At 36.6% G+C, this 18,273-nt stretch overlaps 1 protein-coding gene and 1 non-coding gene across 14 annotated transcripts in view; both read right to left on the bottom strand.

The window, feature by feature from the left end:
- Positions 1-18,273, bottom strand: part of ERC1 (ELKS/RAB6-interacting/CAST family member 1) — a 663,469-nt gene that overhangs the window by 237,753 nt on the left and 407,443 nt on the right. The gene's annotated exons all lie outside the window — the stretch shown is intronic.
- Positions 14,250-14,356, bottom strand: LOC128562905 (U6 spliceosomal RNA). The gene has a single exon (XR_008373603.1). It is a non-coding gene; the product is annotated as a U6 spliceosomal RNA (small nuclear RNA).

Genomic DNA, 18,273 nt, shown 5'->3' with positions numbered 1-18,273 from the left:
TAGTAGGTGAGTGTGAAATAAAATTCTACTGTAGTAAGTTACTGAAAGTTTGGGACTGGTTTTTATAGCAGCTTGTGCTACTTTAATAAAACTAATAAGGATGCAACAGAGTATACACAGCAAATTTAAAAAAATAACCTTTCCACGTGCTGCCAACAAAAATTTAGAAAATTTAACAGGAAAATATCATTCATAATAGCAACAAATGAGAAATCTAGGAATAAATCTAACATGCGATAGACATGAGAGGACTTTATTAACAAAATGCGCAAGACATCAGTGAAAGTCACAAAAGAGAACTTAAGTGGACAGAGAAATAGGTCACATTAAGGGATAGAAAGACTCAAATTTTGCCTAAATTAGTATATAAATCAATGGAAATTTCTATTGAGATCCAAAAAGGATTTTTTTTAAAGGAACTAGTCAATGTCATTATAAAATTACATATAGAAGAATAAAGGTGCCAAACGTTTCTGACAAAGGAACACTAAGGAGAGACTTGTTCTACTCTGTATCAGGCGGCGCCTGGGGCTCAGCAGGTAGGGCGCCGGCCCCATATGCTGAGGGTGGCGGGTTCAAACCCGGCCCCGGCCAAACTGCAACAACAAAATAGCCGGGCGTTGTGGCGTGCGCCTGTAGTCCCAGCTGCTCGGGAGGCTGAGGCAAGAGAATCGCGTAAGCCCAAGAGTTAGAGGTTGCTGTGAGCCGTGTGACGCCACGGCACTCTACCTGAGGGCGGTACAGTGAGACTCTGTCTCTACAAAAAAAAAAAAAAAACACAACTGTAAATAAAACAGTAACAAACTAGCACAGCAATAACAAATAGGTGAATGGAAAACTATACAGAAACTAGAAATGGAATGAAGCACATACTGGAACTTATTATGTCATAGAGGAGATACTACAATTGGCTTTCCACTAGGAGACACTAAAATTAAAAACTCTGCTCACAAGAAACTCTTCAGATATATAAAAAACTTACATGTGGTGCTGTGGCTCATGCCTGTAATCCTAGCACTGTGGGAGGCAGGCGTGGAAGGATCCTTTGAGCTCAAAAGTTTGAGAGCAGCCTGAGCACAAGTGAGATCCTGGCTCTACTAAAAATAGAAAAATCAGCTAGGCCTTGTGGCAGATGCCTGTAGTCCCAGCTACTCAGGAGGATGAGCCAGGAAGATTGCTTGAACCCAGGAGTTTTGAGGTTGCTGTAAGCTAGGCTGACACCATAGTACTCTAGCTTGAGGCAACAGATTAAGACACTATTTTAAAAATAAAGAACAACAAAAAAAGAAAAGAACCACTGTAGGCAATATAGCAAGACCCCATCTCTAAAAAATTTTTTAAAAACTATATGTAAAAATAAAACTTTAACAAGTACATAAACAATTCTCCTAAAACTTAGTATCTCTTCCAGGATGTTTTATCAAAATATGTAGCCCACTCATATTGGCTGTTTATGTTTATATTCATCCATAGCAAAACCCTAGGTTTTGCTCTGTAACATAATCTTTTTTCAGAAAATGTGTGTAAGTCTGAGACGTGTGACAGCAGAAAACACACTCTCTCAAAGAGTATTTTGTCCCCATCCCCTAGTGTAGTTAGGAGCATCTTGTAAGTCTAACAAACAAGGCATTGACACTTAAAAATATCTAAAAACTAAAATGAAACAAAACAAAACATGGAGCTGAGTGATGAGGGACTAGTGTTGACTGAAAAAGTGCAGGCAGGTTTCTTTACAGGCAATGTCATTTGGTGTGAGCCATCAGAAAAGGATGGAACTGTACAAAGCAAAATTATGAAAAAAGTAGGCAAGATAAAACAGTTTTAGCAAAAGCATGAAGGAAGAAAACTATAAGGTAAGAATAAATAATAAGATGATTCTGGAGAATGGAGATAATAAATATACAGAGAAACAGAGCCAGAAATGTATCCAAGAACAAATTTATGGAGGGCCAAATGAAACATGAAGCTTCTGGGGGTTTCTAAATATAAGTGTGACATAATTAGATTTATGTTCCTAATGAAAGTAGAAAACATTTCCATTGAGCAACTTGTTAGGAAAAAATGTTCTGAATACACACCTGTGTATTAGCAAGGTCACCACAGTACTTTTATCCAGTTCGTATTCAATTCAGTGATAGCGATTGAAGATGAAAAAAGAGAATAAAAATGAAAACATACTACATTTATAGGAAAAGAAACGATGATATGAAATGAATATATCTAATACCTGCCTTTTACCAAAAGAAAAAAATACTAACAATGGAGATCCTGGTTCTTTCTTTTAAAAGTTGTTATATAATACCTATACACATATCTGAATCAATTATACTTTTCTGAGCCACGTGTGGTGGTTCACATCTATAATCCTAGCACTTTGGGAGGCTGAAATGTAAGGACCACTTGAGTTTAGGAGTCTGAGATTGCAATGTGCTACCATAATGCCACCGCACTCAAGCCCAGGCTAAAGAGCAAGACACACACACACACACACACACACACACACACACACACACACACACACGGTGCCAAAAATGCATATACAGATTTTATGAAAGGAAAACTGTATTAAGTTTGTAATACTCAAATCACATTTGTTGAAATTAGAAGAGGTCTCAATTTGACTTGTGTTCATCTTTTGTTATTACTATATATTATCATAATTTCAACACAGTTTTTTCCTTTCTTAAAATGTGTATACATTTTTTGGCACCATCTATATATATGTAAACACATTTCTGAGAAAAGAGAACTATCCTATTTTACTGTCTCTCATTCTTTTTACAGTTTTAACTCCCATCTACAGGTTTTGACCATTGGATAAAGACAATTTGGCAATCTTGAAGGTTGCAAAAATTTTATGAGTTAAGAAAATACAAATAGGCACAACAAAAAGGTAAAAATAAGAAATAATGAAAGAAAAGGAAGGTATGCAGGATAGATGCAGCCCAAGACAAAGCAACACTAAGGGAATCACAATATACTGTGGATATGCTGGGTTAGAAAGAGAACACCAAACACGATGCCAGAGCCCCAGATGGACAGATGTATTCTTGTTGGTTCTTTCCAAATTCCCACACTGCCATATGGAAAACTCAAGCTTAATTTCAAGATCAAGAGTTTCTTCCATTCCTGCTAACTAGTAATCACCTTAGTCTAAAAAGTAATAATATATATCATCTGGAAAATGCATGGTCATAAACATATCGAGAAAAAATAACTTTACTCTGTTGAAAATTATGCTAATGATGGCTTGGCGCCCGTTGTTCAGTGGTTAGGGTGCCAGCCACGTGCCCTGGGCTGGTGGGTTCGAACCCGGCTAGGGCCAGCTAAACAACAATGACAACAATAACAAAAAAAAAAAAAAATAGCCGGGTATTTGGCGGATGCCTATAGTCCCAGCTATTCAGGAGGCTGAGGCAAGAGAATCGCTTAAGCCCAAGAGTTTGAGCTTGAGAGTGACTCCACAGCACTCTACCAAGGGCGACATAATAAAACTCTGTCTCCAAAAAAAAAAAAGAAAGAAAGAAAAAAAGAAAATTATACCAATGTCAATGGGGTATTATGTCATCCTGTGAAGAAAAGGCAAAGAAAAGAAGAATGAATCCAGCCACAATTGCTTTCACATGCATGGCAATGTCATTCTCTGCTAAAGTGAAAGCTTTAGAATGAAAAACCATTCCCTGTGAGAATGGGTCATGTGTAAAATTGATATGTATTTTCCACAGCAACTATTCCGAACCAAATAGGTATCTTTTACTTAATTTCCTAGAACCTTAAACCACAGAGAAAACATGAACTCTGGGTCTAAACAATATTCAATCTTGAGGATCTAACTCATAGACAAGACAAATGGTATAATGGATTTTTAAAAACAACAGTTGTTTGGTTATATATACTCTTAGAATACTTACTTTTACTTTGAGAATAAAATAAATATAATTTAAAATATTTACTGAGTGCCAATTATGTGTTATACATTGCACTTGTTTCTGGGGATTCAAGATGAACCACATTTGTGAATACGAAACATCTCAGGGAAGATGATGAAAGCTTGTAAACCAATGACTATAATATAATGTGTTAAATCCTACAGAAACAGATTAAACAGAAATTTAACTTTCATTATAAAATCTTACACAAAAACTACTTTGCACCTAAATATCTTTTTTTCATCATGGAATTATTTACTTTTATTTGTTTTTGAGACAGTCTTGCTCTGTCACCTGAGCTAGAGTATAGGTGTATCATCAAGGCTCACAGCTACCTGGAACTCCTGGGCTCAGCCTCCCAAGCAGCTAAGACTACAAGGCATCCACAGCCACATGGCTAATTTTTTCTGGCATCCATAGCCACATGGCTAATTTTTTCTATTTCTGGTAGGAACAGGGTCTGGCTTTTCTCAGGTGGACCTTAAACTCTTGACCTCAATTGGTCCTCTAGCCTCAACCTCCCAAAGTGCTAGGATTACAGGTGTGAGCCATCACACCAAGTGTATTTTCATTTTTTATTTTTTTGGAGACAGAGTCTCAAGCTGTTGTCCTGAGTAAAGTGCCGTGGCGTCACAGTTCACAGCAACCTCAGACTCTTGGGCTTAAGCGATTCTCTTGCCTCAGCCTCCCAAGTAGCTGGGATTACAGGTGCCCACCACAACGCCTGGCTATTTTTTTGTTGCAGTTTGGCCGGGGGTGGGTTTGAACCCACCACCCTTGGTATATGGGGCCGGTGTCCTACTCATTGAGCCACAGGCACTGCCCGGTCCTTATCTCATTTTTACCCTAAAAGCATCAAATAGTATGCTGTTTCTTGAAACGACAATTGCTTCTTCCCATTAAATTACATTGGTGCCTTTTACCATATATATGTGGATCTAGGAGGTCTGACAATTAAGTTTGTGAACTCATCTTAGAGAAAGTGCTACATACCTCATTGCTGAATATCACTGTGGTAGCCACCTTTGAACACCCCCACCCCACCTTCCCCCCTTAGGAAGCTATACACTAACATCAATGCCTAGTTCTCCCTTCAAAGCAATTTTGGAACTCTTTTTCTGGAATGGCCATCAGAATTGTTGTCATATTATCCTTGATGTCCTGAATGTCATCACAGTTGCCTTCCTTTCAGTATTTCCTTTATCTTAAGGTAAAGAAGAAAGTCATTGTAGGCCAGCCATGGTGGTCTCACTATATGCCTGCAATCCTAGTACTCTGGGAGGCAGAGGTAGGAGGACCACTTGAGCTCAGCAGTTTGAGACCAACCTGAGCAAGAGCAAGACTCCGGCTCTAATAAAAATAGAAAAATTAGCCAGGTGTTGTGGTGAGCACCTATAGTCCAGCTACTTGGGAGTCTGAGACAGGGGAATGAAACTAAAAGTTTGAGGCTGCTCTGAGTTAGGCTGATGTTGTGGCACTCTGGCCTGGGACAACAGAGTGAGACTCTGTTTCAAAATATAAACAACGAAAAAAAGGTCATCGGGGGTCAGATCACTTGAGTGTGTGTGTGTGGGGGTGTTCTAAAACAATTATTTGTCAACACTTCCAAAAGTAAACCTGGTTGACTGTTCAGTTGGTACAAATTCATAATGAACAATCCCTCTGACATTAAGAAAGGTTAGTGACATTGTTTTGACTCTTGATTTGGACTGATGGAACTTTTTTGGTCGTGGATAATTGGCTGACTTCCACTGCACACTTTGATGCTTTGTTTCAGGGTCATATTGGTAGACTCATGTTTCATCACCAGTGATAACACAACCTACAACATCAACTTGCTTCTTCAAAAGGTCTTGGCAAACTTCGACTCTCCTTTGTTTTCTCTGGTTTGTCAGTGAACTCCCTTGTACAATGACAACACTTCTGATGGCCATTCCAGAAAAAGAGTTCCAAAATTGCTTTGACGTGTCCAGTAGGCCCTGGGAGGTGCATAGCTTCCCAAGGGGATACTTCAGAGACGACCACAGCGATATTAAGCAATGAGGTATATAGCACTTTTCCTAGGATGAGTTCACTAACTTAACTGTCAGACCTCATGCTACTGTACTCTCTCTTCCATTATTCTATATATGTACCTTCATGCCAATACTATTCTCTTTTGGTTTTTCCTTTTTTTTTTTAATTTCAGATTAATATGAGAGTACAAACCATTAGGTTATATCATTCACACATGTCAGGTAAAAATCAGAGTTGTAGCTGTGTCCTAGACCCAGGGAGTATGACATACATCCAAGCATTGCGCCCACTGAGTAGGAAGCTACTGAACCTCCTGTTCCTCCATCCTTTTTGAGTTTGAGATTTTCTCTGGTGTGGGGTCTGTGATTGTTTTGTTTTTTTTTTGTAGAGACAGAGTCTCACTGTACCGCCCTCGGGTAGAGTGCCGTGGCGTCACACGGCTCACAGCAACCTCTAACTCTTGAGCTTACGCGATTCTCTTGCCTCAGCCTCCCGAGCAGCTGGGACTACAGGCGCCCGCCACAACGCCTGGCTATTTTTTTTTTGTTGTTGCAGTTTGGCCGGGGCTGGGTTATGAACCCGCCACCCTCGGCATATAGGGCCGGCGCCCTACTCACTGAGCCACAGGCACCACCCAGGGGTCTGTGATTGTTAACCTCCCAGGTTCAAACTGGTATTGAGTACATGTGATGCTTGTTTTTCTAATCTTGCCATACTTAGGAGAATTTTTCCAAATCCATCCACAAAGGATGCAAAATTTCTATTTTGGGGGATGGGAATGAACAATATCCCATGGTATACAAATGCCACAGTTTATTAATCCATTCATGTGTTGATGGGCACTTGGGTTGTTTCCACATCTTTGTCATTGTGAACTGAGGAGCTATGAACATTGTAACACAAATGTCCTTATAGTAAAGGGTCTTTTTTTCCTTTGGGTACATGCCTAGTAGTGGAATTGCCGGGTCAAGCACTATATTCTTTTGATTACTGTAGTTTTATAGCAAGACTTCAAATAATCTGCTGTAAGTCATCCACCTCTATTCTCTTTCAAAATTAGTTTAGCTCTGCTAGATTCATGGTAAAATTTAAAATAAATTTTAGATTCCAATTGTCAGTTCTACAAAAAGCCCCCTATGAGTTTTACTGGATTTGTGTTGCAAATACAAATCACTTTGGGGGAAATAGGTATCTTCAAGAGTGACTAATTCAAATCACAGATTAGATGGATCTCCATTTAGGAGGGTGTTTTGAGCCCCCACCCTTTTTTGAAAGATAGGGTCTTGCCACACTGCCCAGGCTAGAGTACAGTGGCTATTCAAATATACAATCACAGCTCACTATAGCCTCAAACTCCTGGGCTAAAGTGATCTTCGTGCCTCAGTCTCGCAAGCAACTGGGACTAGTGGTGTCTACCACCTGTAGTTTACTTAGGTGTTCTTTAATTTCTCAGTAATGTTTTATAGTTTCCAGTATAGAGATCTTGTACAAACTTTTGTTTAATTTATTCTAAAGTATTTTATGCATTTTGAAACTATTGTAAATAGTATTTTCTAAAGTTTCAGTCTCCATCTGTCTACTGTGGAGTAGACATTTTATTGTCTTGCTTTATTGTGCTCCACAGATACTGTGTTTGTGCCAATGCTGTGTGAGCAAGTCTACAGGCACCAATTTTCTAACAGCAGGTGCTCAATTGGGTCTCTGTGTCACATTGGGGTAATTCTCACAGGATTTCAAACTTTTTCATTATAGTTAAATCTATTATTATAGCTGTTAGGGTGCTACAAATTATATCTATATTAAGATGGCGAACTTAATCAATAAATGTATGTGTTCTGACTACTCCGTGACTCTCTCCTTTTCCTCAGGCCTCCCTGAGACACAGTAATATTGAAATTAGGCCAAATAATAACCCTACAGTGGCCTCTAAGTGTTCAAGTGAAAGGAAGAGTCACACATCTCTCACTTACCATCTAAAGCTAGAAATAATAACTTTAGTAAGGAAGGCATGTTGAAGGCCCAAGACAGGCGAAAACTAGGTATCTTGTGTTAAACTATTAGCCAGGTGGTATTGCAAAGGAAAAGTTCTTTAAAGAAAATCAAAGTGCTACTGCAGTGAATGCATGAATAATAAGAAAACAAAACAGCCTTACTGTAGATATGGAGAAAGTTTCAGAGGTCTGGATAGACAATCAGCCATGATGTTTCCTTGAGCCAAAACCTAATCCAGAGCAAGAGCCTATGTTCAATTCTATGAAGGCTAAGGAGAGGTGAGGAAGCTATAGAAGCAAAGTCGGAAATTAGTAGGGGTTGGTTCATGAAGTTTAAGGAAAGAAACTGTCTCCATTACCCAGTAGTGAAAGGTGAAGTGCAAAGTGCTGACTGAGAAGCTGTAGCAAGCTATCCAGAAGGCCCTTGATAAAAATGGCTACACTACAAAACAAACAAAAAACAACAAAAAAAATCAAATCAAAACAAAACAAACAAAAAAGATGGCTACAGTAAACAAAAGAAACAGCCTTTTATTGAAGGAAGATGGCATCTAGAGAAGTCACTGCCTTGCTTCAATGCTTCAAAGGATAGTCTGACTCTCTTATTAGGGGCTAATGCAGTTGATGACTTTATGCTGAAATAAATGCTAATTTACCATTCTGAAAATCCAAAGGTCCTAAAGAATTATGCTAAATCTATTCTGCTCGTGCTCTATGGAATGGAACAACAAAGCCTAGATGACAGCACATCTGTTTACAGCATGGTTTACAGAGTATTTTAAGCCTTACTGGGGAGACTTGATGCTCAGAAAAAAAAAAAAATTCCTTTCAATATATTATTGCTCATTGACAACGTATCTGGTCATACAAGAGCTCTGATGGAGATATATAAGGAAATTAATGTTGTTTTTATGCCTACCATTACATTATCCATTCTGCAGCCCATGGACCAAAGAGTTATTTCAACTTTCAAGTCTTATTATTAATGAAATACATTTGGAAAGGCTATATAGTTGTCAGAGATGGTGATTCCTGTGATGGATTCTCAACTCCTCGCATTTATGAAATATATTTTATAAGGCTATCACTGCCATAGGTGATGATTCTACAGATGGATCTAGGAAAAGTGAACTGAAAACCTTCTGAAAAAGATTCACTATTCTAGATGCCATTAATACCATCCATAATTCGTGGGAGGAGGTAAAATATTAAAGTTAACAGGAGTTTGGAAGAAGTTGATTCCAACCCTCATAGATGACTTTGAGGCATTCAAGGCTTCAGTGGAGGAAGGAACTACAAACATGATGGAAACTGCAGGAGAACTAGAATTAGAAGTAGAGCCTAAAGATGGAAATGAGCTGCTGCAGCAATCTCCTGATAAACAAACAGATGAAGAATTGCTTCTTATGGATAAGCAAAGAAAGTGTCTAGAAATGGAATCTACTCCTGATGAAGATATTGGGAATGTTGTCGAAGTGATAACAAGGGATTCAGAATATTATATAAACTTAGTTGATAAAGTGGCAGCAGGGCTTAAAAGAACTGACCCCAATTTTGAATGAAGTTTTACTGTGGGTAAAATGCTATCAAATGGGCATGCTACAGAGAAACCTTTTTTGAAGGGAAGAATCAATTGATGCAGCAAATTTTATAGTTATCTTATTTTAAGAAATTGTCAGAGAAACCCCAACCTTTAGCTACCACCACCACCCTGATTAGCCAGCAGCAACTAACACTGATGCAAGACTCTCCACCAGCAAAAAGATTATGATTTGCAAAAGGCACAGATGATTGTTAGCAAGTTTTAACAATAAAGTATTTTTAAGTTAAAGGATGCACATTGATTTTTAGACACAATGCTATCATATTCTAATTAGACTACAGTATAATACAAATATAACTTTTATATACACCAGGAAACCCAAAAGTTCATGTGACTTTATTGCAATATTTACTTTATTGCAGTGGTCTGGAAGCAAACCCAAAATATCTCCAAGGTATTGCCCTGTTTAGATAACCATATTGCCTATGAGTAATGATAGTTTTAGTACTTCCTTTTGAATTTTATTCTCCCTCCCTCCCTCTTCTCTTGCTGCATAACTATACTGAACAGGAGGGGTAAAGATGGACATCTTTATAATCTCAGGGGAAAAGTGTTCGGCTTTCATCATTAGCCATGGTGTTACCTAAATTTTTCATAGACACTCTATGGAGCTAAACAACTTGTCTTTTATTTCTAGTTGGCTATAAGTTTTTATCATGAATGTGTTGCTTTTTCTAAATGCTCTGAGATTATGTGATTTTTTTTCTTTATTTTGTTAAATGAATGAATTGAATTAACTCGGTTTTGAATACTGAACAAATCTTAAATTTTGGAAATGAGCCCACCTTGGTTGTGATATATTATCTTTTGTACCTATCTTGAATTCAATTTGCCAGAGCTCTGTTGGGGACTTTTATGTCAATGTTGATGAGTGAGAATGACCTGTAAGTTTTTTTCACTTTGTAATGTGTTTGTCAAGTTTAGGTATAAGGGCAACCTGATATCAAGCTGAACTGGAAAATATTTCTACTTTCTCTATTTTCTGAATGATTTTCTCTGAGACTGATATTATTTATTGCTTATATGCTTGACAAAATTCAACAGTAAAGCCATTTAGGCCTGGAGTTTTCTTTGTAGAAATTTTCTTAATTACATATTCAATTTATTTTTTTTTACTTTAATATCTTTTTTTTTGTATTGTTAGGGACTCATTGAGGCTACTACATATTCAATTTCTTTAATAGATAGAGGCCTGACCAATTTTTTCTCCCTTCTTGACCCAGTTTCGATAAGTTATATTTTTCAAGGAATTTGTCTATTACATTTAATATGTAAAATTTATTGGCATAAAGTTGTCCAAAATATTCTCTTACCTTTTTAATGCCATTAAAATTTGGAGGGATATCTTCTTCTTTTATTCCAGATATTGGTAATTGATATGTCTTTCCTTTTCCCTTAATCAGTCTTGCTAGGGACCTACTGATTACATCAATTATTTGAAGAACCATAGTTGATTTTGTCAATTTTCTATGCTATCTGTTTTCTATTTCCTTCATTTCTACCATCTTCATCATTTGCTTTTTCCTATTAACTGTGGTTTACTTTGCTTCTTTTTCTAATGTATTAGTGTAGAAACTCAAGACCACTGAACTTAAACTTTTTCTGTTCTTTTTTTTTTTTTCATTGTTAAATCATAGCTATGTACATTAGTGCAATCAAGGGGTACAAGGTGCTGGTTTCGTATACAATCTGAAATATTCTCATCAAACTGTTCAACGTAGCCTTCATGGCATTTTCTTAGTTATTGTATGTAGACACTTGTATTCTGCCTTTAGTAAGTTTCGCCTGTACCCATTCTAAGATGCACCATAGGTGTGGCCCCATCCATTACCCTACCTCCACCCTAACCTCCCCCCTCCCTTCCCATTCATTGGCCCTTTCCTCATAGTCTTGTGCTATAGTTGGGTTATAGCCTTCATGTGAAAACTATAATTTAGCTTCATAGTAGGGCTGAGTACATTGGATACTTTTTCTTCCATTCCTGAGATACTTTGCTAAGAAGAATATGTTCCAGCTCCATCCATGTAAACATGAAAGAGGTAAAGCCTCCATCTTTCTTTAAGGCTGCATAGTATTCCATGGTATACATGTACCACAATTTGCTAGTCCATTCGTGGGTCGATGGGTACTTGGGCTTCTTCCATGACTTAGCAATCATGAATTGGGCTGCAATGAATATTCTGGTACAGATGTCTTTGTTACATTGTGATTTTTGGGCTTCTGGGTATAAACCTAGTAAAGGAATTATAGGATCAAATTGCAGATCTATTTTTTAGGTCTCTAAGTATTCTCCAAACATCCTTCTAGAAGGAACGTATTAGTGTGCATTCCCAACAGCAGTATAGAAGTGTGCCCTTTTCTACACATCCACGCCAACATCTCTGGTTTTGGGATTTTGTTAGGTGGGCTACTCTTACTGGGGTTAGGTGATATCTCAAAGTAGTTTTGATATGCATTTCTCTGATGATTAAGGATGATGAGCTTTTTTTCGTGTGTTTGTAGATCGTGCGTCTGTCTTCTTTAGAGAAGTTTCTCTTCAAGTCCCTTGCCCACCCTGAGATGGGATCACGTATTCTTTTTTTGCTAATACGTTTGAGTTCTCTGTGGATTCTGGTTATTAGACCTTTATCGGAGATATAACCTGCAAATATTTTCTCCCATTCTGAGGGCTGTCTGCTTGCTTTACTTACTATGTTCTTGGCTGTGCAGAAGCTTTTTAGTTTGATCAGGTCCCAGTACTGTATTTTTGATACTGCTTCAATTGCCTGGGGAGTCCTCCTCATAAAATATTCACCCAGGCCGATTCCTTCAAGAGTTTTCCCTGCACATTCTTCAAGTATTTTTATAGTTTCATGTCTTAAGTTTAAATCTTTTATCCAGTGAGAGTCTATCTTAGTTAATGGTGAAAGGTGTGGGTCCAGTTGTATTCAAAGGTAAAAATTTACCTTAAGTACTTCTTGAGTTGTGTGACACAAAATTTCATGTTTGAATTTTCATTTTCTTCAGTTCAAAATGATTCCTCATATGTGTATTCCTTATTACTTCTTCTCTGAGTCGTGGTATTTAGAATTGTTATCTAATTTCCAAACATTTGAGGGATTTTCTAAATATCTTATTGTTAACTTCTAACTTAAGTCCATTGTAGTTAGAGAATAACTCTGACATATTTCAGTCTTCTGAAATTTATTGGAACTTACTTTTATGGTCCAGCATATGGTCTATATTAGTGAACATTCCGTATGTACTTAAAAACACATATATTCTTCATTTGTTGGATGTAGTAGTGCATAAATATTAAATAGATCAAGTTGATAGTATCTAGAGACTTTCAATATTTCTACTTATTTTTTCATTGTTTACTAATTTTATCAATTTCTGATACATAGAGATGAGAATCTCATGACTAATGACTACAGATTTGTCTGTTTTTCCCTTTAGTTCTGTCAATTTGTCCTTCATGAATTTTTTTTTTTTTTTGAGACAGATTCTCAGTCTGCACCCTGAGTAGAGTGCTATGGCATCATAGCAAGCAGCAACCTCAAACTCTTGAGCTCAAGAGATCCTCTTGCTTCGGCCTCCCGAGTAGCTGAGACTACAGGAACTAGCCACTATGCCCAGCTTCTTTTTCTATTTTTAGTAGAGATGGGGATTTTGCTTTTGCTCAGGTTGGTCTGGAACTCCTGAGCTCAAGTAATCCACCTGCCTTGGCCTCCCAGAGTGCTAAGACTACAGGTGTGAGCCATTGCAACCTGCTTGTCCTTCATGATTTTGAAGGGCTATTACTAGGTGCGTACATATTAGGGATTATTGTGGGGTCTTTCTAATAAATTATCCTTTTCATCATTATGATGTATCCTTCTTTATCTCTGGGAATACTCTTTGTTTGAAAGTCTCCTTTGTCTGACAGTAATATACCCGTAACAGGTTTCTTGTGATTATTGTTTCCAAGATCTTCCTTTTTCCATTCTTTAATTCTAGTCTATCTGTGTTTATTACAGTATAGGTCTTATAAATGGTATACAGTTGGGCCTTGCTTCTTTTAAAAAATCCATTCTAATAATCTCTGTCCTTTAATTAGAATCTTTTTTTTTATTATTAAATCATAGCTGTGTACATCAATATGATCATGGGGCACCATACACTTGTTTCATAGAATATTTGATACATTTTCATCTCATTAGTTAGTATTGGTAGAGTTAAATTAATGTCTCATATCCATTTGTCTTTCCTCCTCTCTTTCTTTTCTGCATTTCATCTTGGTAAATGAAGTAACTTTTAGCATTACATTTTATTTCCTCTATTGGCTTCTCGGAATTTTTTGATTTGTTATTTATTTTTATTAAATCAAATATTAGCTGTGTACACTAATGCAATCATGGGGTACAATGTGCTGGCCTTATATATAATCTGAAATATTTTCATCAAACTAGTTAACACAGCCTTTGCCACACCTTCTTAGTTATTGTGTTAAGACATTTATATTCTACACTTAATAAATTTAACATATACCCTTGTAAAATGCACTGTAGGTGTGGTTCCCACCAATTACTCTCCTTCCACCAATCCCATCCTCCCCCGGCCCCTCCCGCTCCTCCTTCCCCTTCTTCTTGGGCTATAGTTGGGTTACAGCTTTCATATGAAAGCTATAAATTGGTTTCATAGTAGGGCTGAGTACATTGGATATTTTTTTTTCCATTCTTGAGGTACTTTTAAAATATGGAATGCTTCACGAATTTGCATGTCATCCTTATGCATGGGCCATGGTAACCTTCTCTGTCTCGTTCTAATTTTCATATATGTGCTGCCGAAGGAGGCACTGTTTTTTATTGTTGTTTTTATTATTTCAGTAGTTGCTCAGCAGCTAAAATATGCATCTTAACTTATCGAAGTCTATTTGGATTAGAAATTGTAAGTTTGCATCTGACACTTCATATTTTCTACTTCACAAATGTAACAACCTTACAACAATATAATTCTACCCCTTAATCTTTTGGAATTTATTGTCATTATCTTTCACTTTTATACACATTATAATTCTGTCTTACAATATTATTAATTTTGCTCTAAATGGTTACTTGTCTTTTAAGGGAATTATGAGATGATAAATTTTCTATATAATCAAATCATTTACCGTGTCTGGTGTTCTTCATTCCTTCCTGTAGATTCATGTTCTCTAATCTGGTTTCATTTCCCTTCAGCTTAAAAACAGCCATTAGCATTTTTATATAGTGTTTTCTAGAGATAAATTCTTTCTTTATTTGTTTATCTAAAAATGTCTTAGTTTTTAAAGGATGTTTTTCTTTGGTCACAGAATTTTAGGCTGATGATTTTTTTTCAGTTCCATTTTCTTCAGACTCGAAATATTTTTGATTAGAACTCAAGTTCTCATAGTTTCTCTTTACGTACTGTGCCTTTTTTCTCTGGCTGCTTTTGTTTCTTTCTGTATATTTTGTTTCCAGCAATTGGATTATGATGTTTCTAGTTATGGTTTTATTTCTATTTATCCTTCTTGGTTTCAGTTGAGTTTTTAGGATTTGTAAATCATGGTTTCAATTGAGTTTTTAGGATTTGTAAATCAAAGGTTTAAGCTTTTAAATCAAATTACAGAAATATTTCAGCCATTATTTTTGCAAGTATTTTTTTCTGCCTAATTCACACTCATTTATTCTTGTAGTATTCTAGTTATATATGTGTTAGCCTACATAACACTGCCCCTACACATCACTGAGGATCTGCTCATTTTGTGAAAATTCTTTCTCTCGTTATTCTACATATTGAATAATATCTACTGATATGTTTCAAAGTTCATTGATAGCAAAGCATGGTGGCTCCTGCCTGTAATTTTAGTACTTTGTGGGGTGGAGGCAGGTGGATGGCCTGAGCTCAGGAGTTCAAGACCAGTCAGGGCAAGACTGGGACCCTGTCTCTACTAAAAATAGAAAAACTAGCTAGGCATTGTGGCAAGTGCTGTAGTCCCAGCTACTCGGGAGGCTGAGGCAAAAGGATTGCTTGAACCCAAGAATTTGAAGTTGCTGTGAGCTGTGACATCATAGCACTCCGCCCAGGGCAAGAGAGTGAGATCGTCTCAAAAAAAGTTGATTGATACCTTCTCTTGACAGTTTTAATTTGCCATTAAGACCATTCAGTCAATTTTTCATTTCTATTTTAGCTCTCAAATTTCTATTTTTTTAATTGAACTAAATGTGTCAAATTTCTATTTTAAACAGTTTTACTTTCTCTGCTGAGATTTTCTATCTGTTCCATCATCAACAAGACATTGTCCTTTAATTCTTTGACACATATTTATAAGAATGAAGTCAAAATCTTTTTTTATTAAATAGGACTTTTCGGACATGATTTCTATTGCATGCTTCTTTCCTTCATTTTAAGTCATATATTACTGTCTCTTTGCATGTCCAGCAAATTTTGTAAGTTCAAAATAGGATTTTGCAAATAATACGCTGTCAAAACTTTTGGTTCTATTATCTACTTCTGAAGAACAATGATTTTTATTCTACTACATAATTCAGTTAATAGTTGACTTTTGAACTTGTATAGGCTTAAATTTATCCTTTGTTAAAGCTCAGGATATTTTTCAGGCTTCTCTATCTTGGTGGGATTCATCCCCCAAATTCTATTTGCCTTGTAGATTTGTTGGGGTTCTAAGTTTACTTAGACTAATCTCTATTTCTAAATCCTAGCTTTTCTATTACCTCGGCTAGACAACTAGGGTGTTAACAAGGACTTCTCCACCTTGGCTGGGCTAAAACTTCAAATTCCGCAGTACTGTTCTATTCTAATCCACTCTCACAAATCCACTCTCACTCCAGTAACATCTAGTAAGCTTTGAGTAGTCTCACCAAGTGAATGTGCAGCCTTGTTCTCAGCCAAGAATCATGGACAGCTGCCCTGACCTTCTCCTCGATATAATATCTGTATTTGAAATGCTTTTCTGATTTACTAGGGCATTTACAACTATAACACCCAAAGACCTCGAAAGGCCACCTAGTCAAAGAACTACATAATTTTTAAATCCATTTGGTTCTTAGAGATTTAGGTAACCTTTCATATCTGAGTGAGAACACCGAAAAGCAGAAAAGTTAAGTGGTTTCTACAGGTGCAAATAAGAAATATGAATTGGATTTTTAGTTGTAAATAGCATGCTTTGTAAGCAATCAACTTCACCAATTTCAAAATATTTATTATCTTTTTCAATCGTCACAACCTCATGAGGTGGGTGACTAAGTATTAATATCCCTGTTTTATAGAAGGCAGACTGGTTTAAAATGTAAGCATGCACTTTGCTATACAGAGTATCTTCTAATTCTCTTTCATTTAGTTTCTTCTAAGAGAAAAAGCTTATGATTAAGTGGGTAGATTACTATCTTTTACTCCATAACTGCAGGGAAGTTTTTGTAGAATTGTAAGTACCTACATGGTCAGCTCTAAAGGACGCAGAAAAAGATGACCCTGAGAAAAAATCATTTTTTAAAGCCCCCACATCCAAACAAAACCAGAGAACTGCCATACTGGCATACACATAACAGATCTTCTTGACATGAGTATACTACAATTAGGGTAAGGCATTAGGTTATCTAACCTTTTAAGCAATTTATTTATATTTAACAAGAGACAAGAGTTGACCCAACACCTCCAACAAAGGAGGAAAAAAGGAAAGAAAAGGAAAAAGCATGACAATCATCCAAATCCCTTGCTCTTCGGAGAAAGAGCATGCCAAATACTCTTAATTTCATCCCTACATAGGTGAGGGCATTTTCATATACAGACCACAAACTGATAAAGGAGAGAAAGAATTTTAAGAACTGGAAAATAAAGAGAGTTTCGGGGACTCCTTTATTTGATAAGTTTAGTTCTTTACTTGCTAGGTAAAGAGCGAGAACTCCAAGCTTTTTATGTGAAAAGATGATTAGGAAGCAGGATTTTTTTTTTTTTCTGAAGAATATGGTTTCTTTGACCGAGATAACTTGATATAGTTAAAAAAAGAAAAAAAAATATGGTTTCTTCTATTTGAAAGTTATATCTGACCCTAAATGGCTAAAATGTGGAATGAGTTTAGGCTTTAATGGAGGAGAAAGGCAAAGAATGTTTAGGGTTAATTGTAACAGATTCTAATTCATGTCACAGGAAAATAAAAAGATTTGAGGAAAACATTTAGTTTCTTCTTGTGGGAAACGTAGCATCAGGGTCAGAGCTTAGGGAAAGAAAAAAGGAAGGAACTCCAATAATTACTATATTAAATGAAACCATTTCCCACATTGTCCCCTAACAACTCAGAGCCCCAATTAACCTATTACCTCTGATGATGTAAAAAAAGTTAGGAATAGTCGAGATCATAGATTCTACCTGGTGGTCAGTGTAAGAGTGCTGGATATCATGGTAGACAAAAGAGACACAGAATCAGAGAGTTAACCAAAACTAGGGAGAAGTCCCAGGGATAGCTGGTTGTACACAAATTTTGCTTTATAATTCTACCTAATACCAGTCCCACCAATGTTTATCGGTACACTGAAGAGTGAATTTTGTTTTCTTTTTCAATTCAACTGTAAAAAAATATTTATATTAATTTTGTATATTTCCTACAGAATACTCAAACCTTAATATTTTGGCCCACTATCTAAAATGCTTCCAACTCTTCTAAAAGTCCTTTATTATATATGTCTTATCACTCAGAAAAAAAAAGCTTTGGTGGAAGTATGAATAAATACGGTTTCGC

Source organism: Nycticebus coucang, chromosome 12 (genome assembly GCF_027406575.1).
Source record: "Nycticebus coucang isolate mNycCou1 chromosome 12, mNycCou1.pri, whole genome shotgun sequence".
NCBI classification, from domain to species: domain Eukaryota; kingdom Metazoa; phylum Chordata; class Mammalia; order Primates; family Lorisidae; genus Nycticebus; species Nycticebus coucang.
This window is presented reverse-complemented; position numbering and strand designations above follow the sequence as displayed.